The sequence below is a fragment of the Elephantulus edwardii genome, unplaced genomic scaffold, assembly GCF_000299155.1.
Source record: "Elephantulus edwardii isolate Elephantulus edwardi_28Jun2011 unplaced genomic scaffold, EleEdw1.0 scaffold00201, whole genome shotgun sequence".
Taxonomy (NCBI): domain Eukaryota; kingdom Metazoa; phylum Chordata; class Mammalia; order Macroscelidea; family Macroscelididae; genus Elephantulus; species Elephantulus edwardii.
This window is the reverse complement of record NW_006399951.1, coordinates 1,667,971-1,684,411: the sequence shown is the minus strand read 5'-3', so window position 1 is coordinate 1,684,411 and position 16,441 is coordinate 1,667,971. Positions and strand designations below refer to the sequence as shown.

The 16,441-nt window shown below is 41.6% G+C and overlaps 1 protein-coding gene across 1 annotated transcript in view; it reads left to right on the top strand.

The window, feature by feature from the left end:
• The first annotated feature begins 2,885 nt into the window (after nucleotides 1-2,885).
• Nucleotides 2,886-16,441, top strand: part of CHD9 (chromodomain helicase DNA binding protein 9) — a 164,533-nt gene continuing 150,977 nt past the window's right edge. Inside the window, exon 1 of the mRNA XM_006897100.1 lies at nucleotides 2,886-2,994. The gene's annotated coding sequence lies outside the window, so the exon portion shown is untranslated. The remainder of the gene's footprint in view (nucleotides 2,995-16,441) is intronic.

Sequence of the window (16,441 nt, the reverse complement as noted above, 5' to 3'; positions counted from 1 at the left end):
TTGTTGATGGGCACTTAGGTTGTTTCCAACTCCTTGCTATTGTGAACAAAGCCGCAGTGAACATCGGTTTGCATATATCTGCTTGTATGTCAGTTATGGTCTCTTTGGGGTATATTCCCAGTAGTGGAATTGCTGGGTCAAATGGTATCTTTATTTGTAACTTTTTGAGAAAGCGTCATACCGCCTTCCACAGTGGTTGCACCATTTTACACTCCCACAACAGTGAATAAGGGTTCCAGTTTCCCCACAACCATGCCAGCATTTGTTGCTTGCACTCTGAAACTTTTGACATGAGTTACTCATTTTATAGATGACCGTGTAGCAGCTTTCCAGGCCTATAAATTATGTAGTAGGAGGAGAAAAGCCAGTCTTTCTCCTGTGAACCTACTGGTTCAATCAACCATCGCAAAGACAGGACATCTAGGTTAACAGCGTAATACCCTACAGACTATGCCACCAGTGCTTCTTCCGTTTTATTGGTAGGGAATGGAGGCGATGAAATATCTTTTTCAGAATGGCACAAATAGTAAATAGTGGAGCTAGCATCTGAAATCTGGCAGACGGCCCTTAACCTCCACCTCACCGGTTGCCACTGAGTGTCAACTACTCATTGGGACCCCATACATATCAGACTCTACTCATAATGACCACATCTATCTCTTGGATTTCCTATGACTGATTTTTGAATGACTCTGAAAGTAGATCCACCCAGTGGGCCTCTGAGTAGATTCAGACCTCCAGTCAGTGGGTTACCTGCTGAGTGTGTTATCTCTACCACCCAACTCAAATGTTGTTATGTATCTTTGAATCAGGAACCAACTCAGAGCTGAACCTCCAGCAGGTTTTCAGAGGCAGTAAATCACACGGGAGGAGATTTCCCGTCTTTCTCCTGCCTAGCTGGTGAGTTCAAACCACGTGCCTTTGTATTGGCTGTGAATGTCCTTAGCACTAAGCCATCAGAGCACTTTACTTTTTACTTTAGTCACATATAACTAAGTTATGATTTTAGGCAAGTATCACACATGCTTGAGAACTTTCAGTGTGAGTGCCTGAACCTATAAATTTGTTCAATGTCATGAAATGTTAATGAATTCTTCCCTCACCTGCAGTTCCACTAACCCTTTCTAGTTTTGGTTTTATTCATCACACTTAACATTGCAAATGCACCATTTAATATAGTTACTGTTATGTATATCGCTGCACTGGGCCCTAGTGTGTCAGGAAATGTGAAGATGACACAGGATTGGACAGGGTTCCGATCTGTCATAAGGTCACTATGAGTTGTTCTTGACTCAATAGCACATAACAATTGTTGTTGTTATATGCCGTCAAGTTGCCTGCAACTCATAATGAACCTCTGTACAACAGCTGTGAACTGTGCTCTGTCCTGTGCGAACCTTACTGCCTTTGACATACCTACCCCCCTTACCCCAGTCACTGAATCAAACCATCTCATCAAGGATCTTCCCCTCCTGCGCTGTCCCTCCACCCTCCCAAGCATGAAGTCCCTCTCTAAGGACCGGTCTCGCCTTGCAACATGTCCAAAGTGTGTCAGATGAAGCTTCAGAATCCTTGCCTCCAAGGAGTATCCTGGTTTCACCCTCTCTAGGATGAATCTGTTTGTTCTCTTAGTAATCCATGGTATACTCAATACCCTTCTCCAGCACCACAGCTCAAAGGCATCAATTCTCCTTCTATCATCCCTAGTCATTGTCCAGCTCTCTGACACAGCAAGTACTTGCAAAGAGTATGGCCTGAATCAGATACACCTTAATCTCCAAACTGACATCGTTGCTCTTCAGTACTTTGGAGAGGTCAGCAGACTTTCCCAGTGCAGTTCATCTTCTAATATTTTGGCTGCTGGTACCAAGAGTGTTGATTGTGAAGCCAAGCAAACTAAAGCTGTTAAGTCTCAATCTCTTCACCATCTCTCATGATGCTACCAATCTGTCCAGTGGTGAGAATCTGTTTTCTTGATGTTGAGCTTCAATCCATATTGAAAGCTACTGTCCTTGACCTTCTGCCAAGCACTTCTTATATGTCCAAGTGTATCTTTGGCTGGTTTAGTTCTTAAGTATCCAAAGTGCCTTTAACCTTGCCTAGCACAGAGAAGCAGAAGCTCACCATTGATTTTGTTGAATGGATGGAATAAATGCTTGCCTGCAGGAATCAATGAATGAGTAATTAAATGAACCAATGACTACTATGTTGAACAATAATGAAGTTTGAAAATATTCCTTTTTTTTTACATTTATGGTTTTCTTTTGAGCCACTTTTAATTTTCAAACATTTGTAAATGCTGTTGAAAAACTGAAAAGCTGAGATTTTGTGTCTGTGGTTCCTAAAGGGTAAAAACCCATGACCTCTCTTAAAAACCACCAACATCAACAGTGAGCAGCCTGGCTGAAATGTGACTCCAGCCTTGTAACAGGCAACAATAAAACAAATAACCCAAAACCTTCTGGAAGATATGACCATGTTTCCCTTGCTCCTATGCACCCCATTCCACCTGCAAAAATATCTGGCATTTGTACAATAGGCTTTTGACCCCTGTTATTTCCAAACTGGGGTGCACTGGATAAATGCAAAAATCAGGAGCCATCCCTCCTACTCAGACATCTGACTCAGTCCTCAGAGCTGGGCCAACGAGTAATTATAGCTTCCCTCTGTGGTGCACAGGGCAGGAGCTGATTTAATAAAGGAAGCCTGCTGTCTGTCTCCAGCCAGGCTCTGACTCATGGAACTAGGGAGTCCCAGAGAGCTACCCACAGAGGGTGGTGAGCAGCTTGGGGGCTGGAGGTGAGGGTGGCCGGCAAGGGAGGCCCAGGCTTAGAGTCCTGAGAATGAAGAAACTCCCTGCTTGGCCGGAAGGAACCTGCAGCTGGAGCCAGAGGAAGTGAGGCTCAGACAGAGCAGCTGCTGTTCCAGCCACAGCAGCCGTGGCCACACCCATGACAGGAGGCCCCTGCTGAGCCGAGATGTAAAATAAAGTGGGTTAGTCATTTTCATATTCAAAATTAATTGGGGGAAAAAAATCTAATTGTCTCTAATAGAGAAGGCTGCCAGTGTATGATATACCCCCAGCTCTGGGATCTTTCTTCTGGGGCTCAGTCAGTGGGTTCTGTGAGCATTTTGTTAGTATGATTTCCCTCTCTGGCAGGGCAGGCAGCTAATTAGGTCTCCACAGTCACAGAGCAAAGTGGCCCTGGAAATGGTTTCAGCTGCACTGAAGGTAGCAGGCAGCTCACTCTGGCAAGGATAGAGAGGGTCACCAAGGTCACCTTCTCCTTCCAGCTCACTCCAGCGGCTTCTTCCTCCTCCTCTGACACTCAGCCAGAGGTGAGGACTTGACCTCTCCCCGGCTGGGCATGCCTGCCCCCTCCTTGAGCCCCCTTCCCCTCTGAGTTACTTATACTTCCCAGTCAGGTGATCCTTTCCCAGGCCCTCTAGAGAACACCTTGACCTATATTCCGCACTCTCCATTACAGCTGATTCTAATTGTCTTGAGAGAGGGCCTTCCAGGCCATTAGGCATGGTGCCCAGCCTTCTGTGTTGCTGGCAGCGCTGGCCTCCAGACGCAGTGTGTGGCTGGCAGAGGAGTCCTCTCACCCCAAGAGCAGAGAGCCATGGAAATGGAAAGTTAGAAGGCTGTGTGCAGGGCAAGGAAGGAATGGAGGCCAGTTGAATCAGCTTGGAAAGCTGACCTGCCTCAGGAGACAGGACTACTTCTCCTCCCCACCTCCTGGCTCTCCTGTCTGCCCCCTGGTGGTCCTGGCTGAACTGGCTGCCAGTGAGGACAGATGAGGACGGATGCCAGCCACCCCTGAGGGCAGCACTGCCTGTGGCTGGCAGGAATTGCCATCCAGGGGAAAGGAAGATGTGAGAAATTATGCAAATAATAAGATATAAACCGGAGTGACTCATCAATGCCATTCAAGCCTAGGACACGTCCCCTCGGCAAAGAACAAGTTCCCACCCTCAGTTGCCCACAAATGGCCCTTTTTATTTTGTCTGTGGATTCCTTTTGCAATTGCTCCCTGAGCTGGCTTTGTATCCTCCAGTGTGAGGGTGGCTAAGGGTGTGATTAAGTGGTGTGCGGAGACGGGAATAATTCAAAACCAAACTTAGAATCCTGTCCTGGGCGATCAAGCCTGCTACAGAGTGATCGTAAATGAAGATCCAGTCTTGCCTGAATTAGTAAGGGATCTGAATTTAGCTTTGCCAGCTAGTTCTATGACCTCAGCAAGCCATTATAGGCTTTTGTCACCAGTCTGAAATACGGGGATGTTGATAAAATCCATGGTATGCCAGATGTCAGCATTAAATCAAATGATGATGTGTTCAAAAAGTATGTTAATTATACACATTGCGTTTAGTTATCGTGGAGGAGATTCCGACTCACAGTCACCCTGTGTGTCAGAGCAAACTATGTTCCATAGTGTTTTCAGAGGCAGGTCACCAGAGCTCTTCTCCAAGGTTCCTGTGGGTGAGTTTAAATTGATACCCTTTGTTGTGTACCATAGAGTCGAAACCGACCCATAGCTGATCCTCCAATGGGTTTTCATAGCTGATCCTCCAATGGGTTTTCAGAGGCAGTTAATTGCACGAGAGCAGATTACCCTTCCTTCTTCCACTGAGCAGCTCATAGACTCGAACCGCAAGCCTTCAGGATTGTAGTGCAGCTACTTGCTACGAGGCCACCAGAGCTCCCTTGATACCCTTTAGGCTAATGGTTAAGTGTTTTAATCATTTTCAATATCTAGGGACTCCTAATTATACATAATTATGCAATATTATTTCCTCTAGATTATTAAATTCCTCCTTCCCTTGGGTAGATTAGTTCGTTTGTTGAATGTGCCCCTCTTAGACATTCCTAACTGGATGTATTTGCAAATGTAAATAGGACACCACAGCCTCTGGCTGCATTATGATTTACTATGAACTAACAGCACCACGGGATGTACATACACCACCATGAGCCAGTTACACATTGTTTTCTGTCTTTATATCAAGGAAAGCTGATTTTTCATCATAATTTGGATTACAAAGTCACAGATGAGTGTAAAAGTTCACTTTTTAAAAAATATTTTATGACCTTTTGTACCATCAAATCGAATCTGACTGGTACAGGAGGAGATTGTCTCTCATTCTCCAGCAGAGCATCTGGAGGATTTGAACCACATACCTCTGGGATTGCAGTGCAGCTTCTTGCCACTAGGCCACCAGAGCCCACCAAAAGTTCACTTTAAAATATTTTATTATTTTTGTGTGCGTGTACTGTCAAATCAGATCTGACTGGTACAGGAGGAGATTGTCCCTCCTTCCTCGGCAGAGCATCTGGTGGATTTGAACCATGCGCCTCTGGGACTGCAGTGCAGCTTCTTGCCACTAGGCCACCAGAGCTCCCCTCAAAAGTTCACTTTTTAAAGTCAGGTTTATGAAATAGCTATCTGGCACAAAATTGTAGTGCCAGATGGTAGGATGGATGCAGGTCAGATGGATAGAGGTAAGGGAAGAAAGGAGGGAAACAGGAAGAGAGATAGGAAATTATAGGAGCAGATCTTGATTTAGCAAGAAGTGAATTATGATTTAAATTGGAGGGTTCTTCATGGGAATGTGGCCCTTCTAAGGCCATGCACTTTCAGATTCATAATTATGTACTCCTTTTCCTACAAGTGTTCTCAATATGATATATCCAATTGGGGCCCCAACAGGCCTTTATCTGTGTAAGCGATCTCTGAGACACTTATCTCTTGTCTTCTCTAAAATTAGTAAGCATGAAAATACAAGTGATGCTTGGGGATGTATCATTTCCACGTGGTCTCCACCATTAACTTAAAATCTTAAATCTGCAAAATGGTCTACTTACAGCATACATTTTTAAATTACATATTATTTATAGCCCTTATAACACTCTTATCATCCCCTACTTCTTAAATGTATGTTAAACATAGATGCAAGCATCATTACAAATTTTTGGATTTATATCACCAGTATAATTTTATAAGCAAAACTAATTACAGCTACAAAATCAACACCACTGTTCCACATGCATCACCATAATTTATCCCACCAAACATACTAGTTAATCATCTTTTTGGAGTAGAATTCTCCATGAACTTTTGGACACTACTGGTGCAGCGAAAGTCTTTTGTATTAGTTGCCAGAATGAGCAAAGTATGTTTAGGTCTTGGATGTAGTCCTTAGAAGATACAATGATCGTGGGAGCTCTTGACGGCCCAGTGGCAAGAAGCTGCTCTGCAATCCCGAAGGCCTGTGGTTTGACTCCACCAGATGCTCCACTGGAGAAGGAGGGGAAATTCCTGTGCCAGTCCGATTCAATTTGGTCCAGTTTGATGGTATACAATAACAAGAAAAAAAGGAGAAAAAAGAAAGAAAAATGATATAATGATAATATTTAACATGGAAACAATATTAGGTGGTTGCTTTTAATATATTTTTGACTCTTTATTTTGGCTTTAGATGTATTTTCTCTCTTTCTGGTGCCAGGCGTATTATCTTCTGTATGTATGTTCGTCACATTATTAAGTATCTAAGATATTTCTTCTATGTAATTAAGAGTATGGGAATGTTAATCTAAAACATTCATTGAATACTATGGAAGCATTTATTTTTGTATTTATGGTTAAAGTATGTGATGTTGCCAATACCATAGATTTGCCAGTTGTCCTTTCTCCATATCTATTCAGTTTCTATGCTGAAGAAATCGCATAAGAAGCCAGCCTTTACCAGGGAACTCGGGTGGCCTAGTGGCAAGAACGTGTACTATACAATCCTGAAGGTGCGTGGTTCAAATCCACCAGATGCTCCACTGGAAAAGGAAGGAGGAGCAATATCCTGTACCAGTCGGATCTGATTCAGTGGTACACAACAAGGAAGAAAAAAAGAAGGCAGACTTTATGAAGAAAAATGTAGTATCAGGATTGGAGGAAAGCTCATCAACAATCTGTGTTATACAGATTATATGATACAACCTTGCTTGTTGAAAGTGAGTAGGACTTGAAATGCCTGCTGCAAAAGAGTGAAGACTATAGCCTTCAATTTAGAATACATCTCAACATCAAGAAAACAAATCCTCACAACAGGCCAACAGGCAACATCATGATAAAATGGAGAAAAGATTGAAATTGTTGATAATTTCATCTTACTTTGATCCACAGTCAATACCCTTGGTACTAGCAGTCAAGAAATCAAAAGTCAGGCACAATAAAATCAAAAAAGTCAGGCACAAAAAAAAAAGGCAATGAATGAGGTGAATTTATTGAGTCGTATCTGAATAGGAAAATGCTGAACTCACAAGTTTTCCTCTTGATTCTTCAATAAATTCACAATGGATTGACTCCATGACTGGAGAAAGGGGATTAGGTCTGTTGGAGATGATGAGATTTGCTCAGGATAGGACAGGATTCAGAGCTATTGTACATAAGATTGCTATAAGTTGCAGCAACTTGATAACATAATAATAACAAAATGGGTTTTAAATATTATTTTGTACTTGACTGAGCTTATGTTCTCCTGCTGCAAAGGAAATTGTTTCCCATTTCTTTTTGGATTGTAATTGTGGTAAATATATGTGTAACATCTGACATTTCAAAAATCTTTCCACCTATTAATTAATGACACTAGATTTTTCTCATTGTTCGGCTGTGATACCATCTTTTTGAATCATTGACTCTTTTCCTCCTGACTCTGAAAAGCACTAATATACTTACTTGCCTCTTCTAGATATTTTATTTCATTGAGGTCATGTTGTTATTATTATTACCTGCTCTATCCTGAGCCAATCTCATCATCTTCGACAGACTGACCTAATCCCATTGCTTCAGTCACTAAGTCAATCCATCTCATTCTGGGTCTTCCTCTCCTGCGTTGTCCCTACACCCTATGAGCATGATGTTCCTCTCCAAGGACTGGTCCCTCCTGGCCATGTGCCCAAAATATTTGAGACAGTGTTTCAAAATCCTTGCCTCCAGGGAGCAGCCTGGTTTCACCTTCTCCCGGACAGACCTGTTTGTTCTCCTGGCACCACAACTCAAAGGCATTGATCCTTCTAGCATACTAATTGTACAGCTCTCTGATGCATAGCAAGTAATTGCAAAGGTCATGGCCTGTATCAGGTGTACCTTAGTCTCCAGACTGATATCTATGCTCTTCAGTGCTCTAGAGACGTCCCTGACAGCAGACTTTCTCAGTGTAATTTGTCTTGATTTCCTGACTGCTGATACCAAGAGTATTGATTGTGGAACCAAGAAAACTGAAGTTATCAACAATCTGAATTCTTGCTCTATCCATCATGAAGCTGCCTCTTGATCCAATTGTGAGAATCCTTGCTTGATGTTGAGCTTCATTCTATACTGAAGACTACAGTCCCTGACCTTCTGCAGCAAATGCCTCATGTCCTCTTCAGTTTCAGCAAGCAAGGTTGTGTCATCTGCATAATGCAGGTTATTGATGAATCTTCTTCTAATCCTCTTGCTACATTCCTCCTCATAAAGTCCAGCCTCCCAAATGATCTGTCCTGCATATAGATTGAAAAGGTATGGAGATAGGATGAATCCCTGACTCACTCCTTTCCTAATGTTGAACTTTGTAGTGTTTCCTTTTCAGTTCTGATGACTGCTTCCTGGTCCAAAGATAGGTTTCACATGAGCATAATTAAGTGTTCTGGGATCCCCATTTTTTTCCCCAAAGTTAGACACAATTTGTTGTGACCACACAGTCAAATCCCTTTGCATACTTAAAGAAACAAGGTAAAACATTCCTCTGGTGCTCTCTGCTTTCAGCCAAGATCCTCTGACATTGGCTGTGATGTCCTAGTGCCATGGCCTCTTCTAAACCAGCCTGCACATCTGGCAGTTCTTCTGATGTACTGTTTCGGTCATTTCTGGATAATCTTCAGCAGGATCTTGCTTGCGTCTGGTGTTAGTTATAGCGTTCGATAATTTCTACACTCTGTTGGGTCACCTTTTTTTGGAATGGGAATAAAGACAGATCTTTTCCAGTCAGTTGACCAGGTAGTTGTCCTCCAGATTTCTTGGCATAACCTGGTGTGCACATGCAGGGCAGCATCTGTTCACTGAAATATGTCAACTCCTGGGCCCTTCGTGACCGGCTCTTTTAGGTGCCATTGAATTGGCTTTAACTCATATCTGTGTACTAAGGAGACTGTCCACTCTCACAAAATCCTCACAGTGTCCTCTACTTGATCCTAGTGTGGTTATTGTGCCAGCTCATCTTTTTGACGGTTGTCCTCTTCTTTGCTGATTCTCTACAGTGCCAAACACATAAAGCCTTTCTCTAAGGATTGGCCTTCTCGTAACTTGCCCAAAGTAGGTGAGATGAAGTATCACCATCCTCAGTTCTAAGGAGCATTCAGACAGTACTTTGATCGAGCCATATTTATTTTCTTCTGATGATCCAAACTACAATTCAAAATCATCAATTTTTCTTCTTCAGTCTTCTTATTTGTTGCCCAGCTTCCACATGCATGAGGAAGCAGTTGAAAATACCAAGGCTTGAATCAGGCACACCTTTGTCCTCAAAGTAACATCTTTACTGGGCAAAGAGATCCTTTGCAGCATATTTGCGAAATGAAATACCTCATTTGATTTTTTTTTAACTTTATCATAGATTTTAATTTTTTGTTAATTCATTGTTGTACATTTTCTCCCCTCATTTGATTTGTGGATGGATGTGTCCATGAGACATTGGTTGTGGATGCAATGAAACAGAAATCCTTGACCACCTTAGTCTTCTCTCCATGTTTTATGATGTCGTTTATTGGTCCAGTGTGAAGACTTCTGTTTTCTTTGTGTTAAGGTGTAATCCATACTGAAGAATTTAGTGTTTAAGCTTCATTAGTAAGAGCTTCAAGCTTGTTCATTTTCTGCAAGGAGGATTATGCCAGCTGGTTGTGAGTGAATCTTCCTCCTATCCTGATAACATTCTTTTTCAATTAGTCCAGCTTCTCAGAATCTTTGCTCGGCATCCAGACTAAATTGGTATGATCACTTTCTCTAGTGGTGGGAGTGTATCACAAGGAAAGTGTTGCTTGTGAAGAGTTGTTTTTATTTCCTGGGGTTTTTTTTTCACTATGTCTGCATTCTGTTTGGCACTAGTATACCCCAAGTCAATATTTCTAATTATTTTTTTTTAAACTTTTTTTATTTTATTTTATTATTTTTGTGTGAGTGTACCATCAAATCAGATCTGACTGGTACAGGAGGAGACCGTTCCTCCTCCCCCGGCAGAGCATCTGGTGGATTCGAACCATGTGCCTCTGGGATTGTAGTTGCAGCTCCTTTCCACTAGGCCACGAGTGCTCCCCAGTATTTCTAATTATAACCACTGAAGTTGGTTAAGGAGATGAGCAGTTACATTTGCATGCTGTAGCATTTTCAGAGCTTATAAATATTATCTACAAAATAAGACAAAGCAGGCAGGATAGGGGCATGATTCTCATTTCTGTAGGAAAGAAACAGTGATCCTTCAGCTAATAACTTGGACTCCATCTCAGAGATTGTCACAAATGAGGAGCTTTGGTGGTGTAATGTGTTAGGTATTGCAATGCTAACACATAATTTGCCAGGTTAAATCCACTGGCTGCTGTGCGGGAGAAAGACAAGAATTCTCCTCCCTTTAATGTTTAAAGCCCTGAAACCCAATAGAAGGGATCCTGAGTCAGAATCCGTGGGAAAGCAGTTAGTTTTTGTTTGTTGATTGAAAAACCAATTCATAGCTGATGCTCTGTCAAGATTTTAGAGGCTGTGAGTGGCATCCACTTCTTAAACAACGTGCCTCTGGGGACTCTGTGAACTTTGAGAAATGGTAGTTAACGAAAGCCTTCAGGTCTTTTGTTCACAGGGTCGCTATGAATCTTGCTTTGAGTCATGCTCGACTAGTCGGCAATCGACAAGTTTCACTTGGCGATTGTTCAGCTTTCACCTGAGGCGCCTGTGCCGACTTGATCTATCAGAGAGGCGCCTCCTTTGGATTAGCAAACTCCATGTATTCATTTTGTTGCTAGAGGCTTACCAGGGTTGGAAAGAGAGGGAATGAAAATCAATAACTGTATCAGTTGGGTGAAAGGAAAGGCAACATACAATAAAAGGTAAATGAGACACTGTAATAAATTATTTACACTAATAAATTAGTTAATGCTATAAAACAAAAGAAATCTAGAAATAATTGCGTAGGATCTCAATGATTTGTAAACCTTCATGCAGAGAAAGAAGCCTCCTCCGCATTCTTCACCCTGACTGACCTCGACTCTGCGTCCACCCATTGCTGTCAAGTTGTTTCCCACTCATAGTGGTCCTCCGCTAGGTTTCCCACGCTACACATTTCTACAGGCGGAAACTGGCTGTCTTTGTCCCTTGGAGCATCTGATAGAGTCAAACTTCAAACCGTTCTGTTCAAAGCCCCCGGCGTTACGCTCTGTGCCACCATGGCTCCTTCATCCTCAGCTCTATGCACTTGCTCATCTATTTTCTGCCCCCACAGGTTTGCTTAATCTAAGGATTTCCTGATATGGCCTGTATGTGACTTCTTTCACTCAGCATTGTGTGCTCAGAGTTTATCTGTGTATCAGCTCTTAATCTTTTTAAGGAATGACTAATGTCCCACTGCCTAGATAAGGCTGTTTTTGGGCAAGGCATCATGGTGGGACAGATGGAAGATCAGAGAGAGAGAGGAAGACCTTCAACACAATGGACACACTGGCTGTAATATGAAGCATGTTGGAGTGGAGTGTATTGGAGATCATGAGGACAGTATAGAACAGGGGTTACAGTCTCTTGTTCATAGATGAGTTATGAGTCATAGTCAACTTGATGGCACATAACAACAACACTCATCAGCTGATAAGCATATGAGTTGTTTCTAGTCATTGTTCATTATGAGTGACATTAACTGAACATGCATGTGCAAGTTTTTGTATATGTCTGTATCATTTATGTTCTTACCAGCTATGTATGAGGGTCCACATCCTTGCCAGCTGTTGTCTTTGTCCTCTTTTTGGTTCAGATCTGTTGTTCATATGGTCGGCTGCTATGCAGCTGTAGTCAGTTTGAGGACACCCAACGCAGGAGTGGCATCCACTTCCTAAACAACATGCCTCTGGAAACTTTATGAACTTGGGATAAATAACAATAGTTATAGAAAGGCTTTAGGCCTTTTGTTCATAGGTCACTATGAGTCATGCTTGACTCGAAGGCAGTCAGTAACAACAGAAAGCACACTTCGCATTTCTCAAGCTGTGAGAATGGAAAAACAAATCCAAACCTCAAATTGTAATACTTAGAGATGCTATGGGCAAAATACTGAATGACTGATTTAGGAGGCATTAAAAGAAAATGGAGGGAATACAGTCACGGTACCAAAAAGCATTGGCCGACATGGAAGTATTTCAGGAAATATGATGTCATCAAGAGCCAACTATAATGAATGGAGAAGTTCAAGTTGCAATGAAGACATTGGCAAAAAATAAGCCCCCAGAAATCAATGGGATACCAGTTGACATTTCAATATGCTTATTAGTCTTTACTGGGAAATTTAGAAGACAACTACCTAGCCACCTTACTGGCAGAGATCCATATTTGTTCCCATTCCCAAGAAAGGTGATGCAACAGAATGTGGTAATTCATAAATATCACATGCAAGCAAAATATTGCTTAAGATCATTTAAAAATAGCTAGAACAGTACATTGACAGAGAACTGCCAGATGTTCAGGCTGAGTTTAGAGGAGGCCATGGCACTAGGGATATCATTGTTGATGTTAGATGGATCCTTGCTGAAAGCAGAGAATATCAGAAGAATGTCTGTTTATTGGCTTGACTATGCAAAGTCATTTGATTGTGTGAATCATAACAAACTATGGCTAACATTGAGAAGAATGGGAATCCCAGAACACACAGTTATGCTTATGGGAAACCTAGAACTAGATCAAGAAGCTGTGTGTAAACAGAACAAGGAAATATTACATGGTTTAGAGTCAGGAAAGGTGTGTGTCAGAATTGTATCCTCTCCCCAAACCTATTCCATTTGTATGTTGATCAAATCATTCAAGTTGTTGACTCTATGGAGAAAAATGTAGCATCTGAGAAAGATTCCTCAACAATCTGCAATGTGCAGGTGACACAACCTTGCTTGCTGAAAATGATGGAGACTTGAAGCACCTGATGCAGAAAATCAAGGATTATAGCCTTCAAAATGGATTACATCTCAACATTAAGGAAAAAACCCAAATTCTCATCAATGGACTGACAGGCAACATCATGAGGAAAGGAGAAAAGATTGACACTGTGAACGAATTCATCTTACTTGGATCCATCAACAACACAATTCGTACCAGCAACCAGGAAGATCAGGAGATGTTTTGCATTGAGAAAGTCTGCAATCAGGGACCTCGCCAAATTACTGAGGAGTTTGAAGACTTACTGTTGGAAAAGGAAAGAAAGACCCTCAACAAAGTGGAAGGACAGTGACTGCAACAAGAGCTTATATACAGCAGAGACTGGGAGGATGGTGCAGTGGCAGGCAGTTTATTCTGATGTATGTAGTGGCACTCAGTGGGACCCACCTTAAAGGAAACTAATAAACAGTGATGGTGTTGAGTACTTTTTTTTTTTTTTAATGTGCATGTTATCTGCATTTGAATCTCTTTGGAAAATTTTCTGTTCAAGTACTTATTCTTTTTTTATTTTAATTTTATTTGTTTATAATTTGGTGTACTGTCAAATTGGATCCAACTGGCACAGGAGGAGACTGCCTCTCCTCCTTCTCCAGCAGAGCATGTGGTGGATTCAAACTGTACACCTTCAGGATTGCAGTGCAGCTTCTTGCCACTAGGCCATGAGGGCTCCCTACACTTTGCTTATTCTTAAATGAGCTCTGGTGGTATATGTAGTATGTAGGGAGTTTTGTTGTTAACTTATGGCACAGACCTTTCTGGCAGTTTGAATCCCCTAGCAGCTCTGGGGGAGAAAGATGGGTCATCTTCTTCCTTGTGATTTACCGCCTCCCTTAACCTGGGTCAGTTGTGAGTCATTGATGACTCCACAGCAATGAAGACTTTTTAGTTAATTCTTAATTTGGGTTATTTGTGTTTTCACTGTTGAGTTGTAAGAATTATTTGTGTATTCTGGGTACCAAATCTAAATATGACTTGCAGATATGTTTTCATTCCGTAGATGGGTTTTTGTTTTGTTTTTCCCTTTTCATTTTCTTGCTGTTACGCTTTGAAAGAACAGGTCTTCGATTTTTTTTTTTAATTTCCCCCCCAGTTTGGTTGCTTATAAAAATTTTCATTTTAATGACCTAGTAGGGGTCTGTCTTGGAGAAAGTGAAACCAAGTTTCTCTTTGAGGGCAAGGATTTTGAAGTTCTGTTTCACATGCTTTGGGCACGTGGCCAGGAAGGACCAATCCTTGGAGAAGGACATCATACTCGGGCAGGTGGAGGGACAGCAGAGGAGAGGGAGACCTTGAGTAAGATTGATTGATACAATGACTGGTGCATTGGGCACAGAGCTGTTCTACATAGGGTCACTGTGAATCACAGGCGACTTGATGGCACATAATAACAATAATCTACCTATTGCTCTTTTGTTTTTGTGCTTTTAGCATTATATTTAACAATTCATTGCCAGAGTGAAGGTCATAAAGATTTCTTCTAAGAGTTTTATGAGTTTCAGGTTTTATATTTAAGTTTATGATCCTCTTTGAGTTATTTGTATGTGTGGGTGTCTATAAGGTAGGTATCCAACTTGATTCTTTTGCATGTCTGTAGTCCATTGTCCTTGCAATTTGTTGGGGCGGGGGGGGAAGTACCTTTCCTGATTTAAATGCATTAGACCATGTCGCACATAACTTGACCATATATGTAAAAAATTCTTTCTAGATTAACAATTTTATTCCATTGCTTTGTACAGGTCTTATGCCAGTATCACAACATCTTGTATCTTCGTAATAAGGTTTTAAGTTAGGAATTATGGGCTCTACCACTTTGTTCTTATGAAAGATTGTTTTGACTGTGTTGTGAGCATCCCTTTCACAGGTCTTCCTGGGTAACTCTCTAATCTTCAGTTTTATAGTTTTAGTTATTAAAAGGTTGCTTACTAAGCATGGGATTATGAACTAAGGTTGAAGAGAAAGAATACAGCGTAATATTTAAGAGTCATAGGCCAACGCTTCTAAGTGTGAATGCTCTTTGCCTCTCAGTGGCCTTTTCATCTCTAAAATTGTAATAATAATAATACCTTCTTCTTTGAGCAGTTGTGTGGGTAAAATGAAACAACACATATAAACAAGATAGTACTTGAGACTTGTTAACTTTTCGTAAGTGGTACCCTTTGGGTACTTTTCTAGTGTCTGGTTACCTGAAGCATGGTGTTCAGAAATGCAAGGTCCTTTTGCCTTGAAAGAGGTCCAGGAGGAATAAAGTCATACTTATTCTAGAATAGAATTAGGGGACTGGAACAGCATAGCTAATACTTGGTTCTGGAGATTATATTGTCTGATTTGAAATGCTGGGAAGAGGTCACAGATTTTGATGTTGAATCTCACTAACTTTAATTGTTGAAGGTGATATTTTCTGATCTGGTTTCTAAATTCTAGGATTCACAACTTTCCCCAGAGTCTCCATACCCAGAATTTCAATTACCTGAAACCTAAAACTAGACTTCACAACGCATGCATGTACTTACTAACTCACAAGACCAGAAAACTCTACCAGAAACTTGAGATTCTAAACTAATAAAAGTTCCCCTGTGTTTAAATATATACTAGAACCATTTACACAAAAAGTGTTGGTGTTGTTGTTAAGTGCCGTCGAGTCGCAGGCAACTCATAGCGACCCTATGAAGGAGAGTCCTCGAAGCTTGGGTGCCTTTCATCCTCTCTCCAGGTTCATAGGGTTTCCGGAGGCAAGCTGTTATGGAAGTGGATGCCACTCCTCCTTCCAAGCTTGTTTTAATCGGGGAGCTCCACCCCACTCTCTGTCCGCATTGGGTAGCCAGCTATTAATGCATTTGACACATTAGTGTCACAGTATTCAGCCTCGCAGCAACCACAAGTGACCGCTGTACAGCACCTTGTACACCAGGGCTATAAGACCTAGAGGAATGTCTGAACAAAAACAATGAAAGACAGGCCCTAGGGCCGCGGATTTAAAGTCACCCACCTTTGGTTTGGTAGCATCGCTTTCTGTCTACTGGGCCAGCTGATCTCTCTATGTTGATGTTATTGTTGTTAAGTGCTGTCGAGTTGCAGGCAACTCATAGCGACCCTATGAAGCAGAGTCCTCGACGCTTGGGTGCCTTTCATCCACACAAAAGTAGGAAAGAAAAATGTTAGGAAGAGGAATTGAGAAGTGTTTGCCTCAATGCAAGAAGTAAAAACCAAAAATTTAAAAGGAAAAAAAA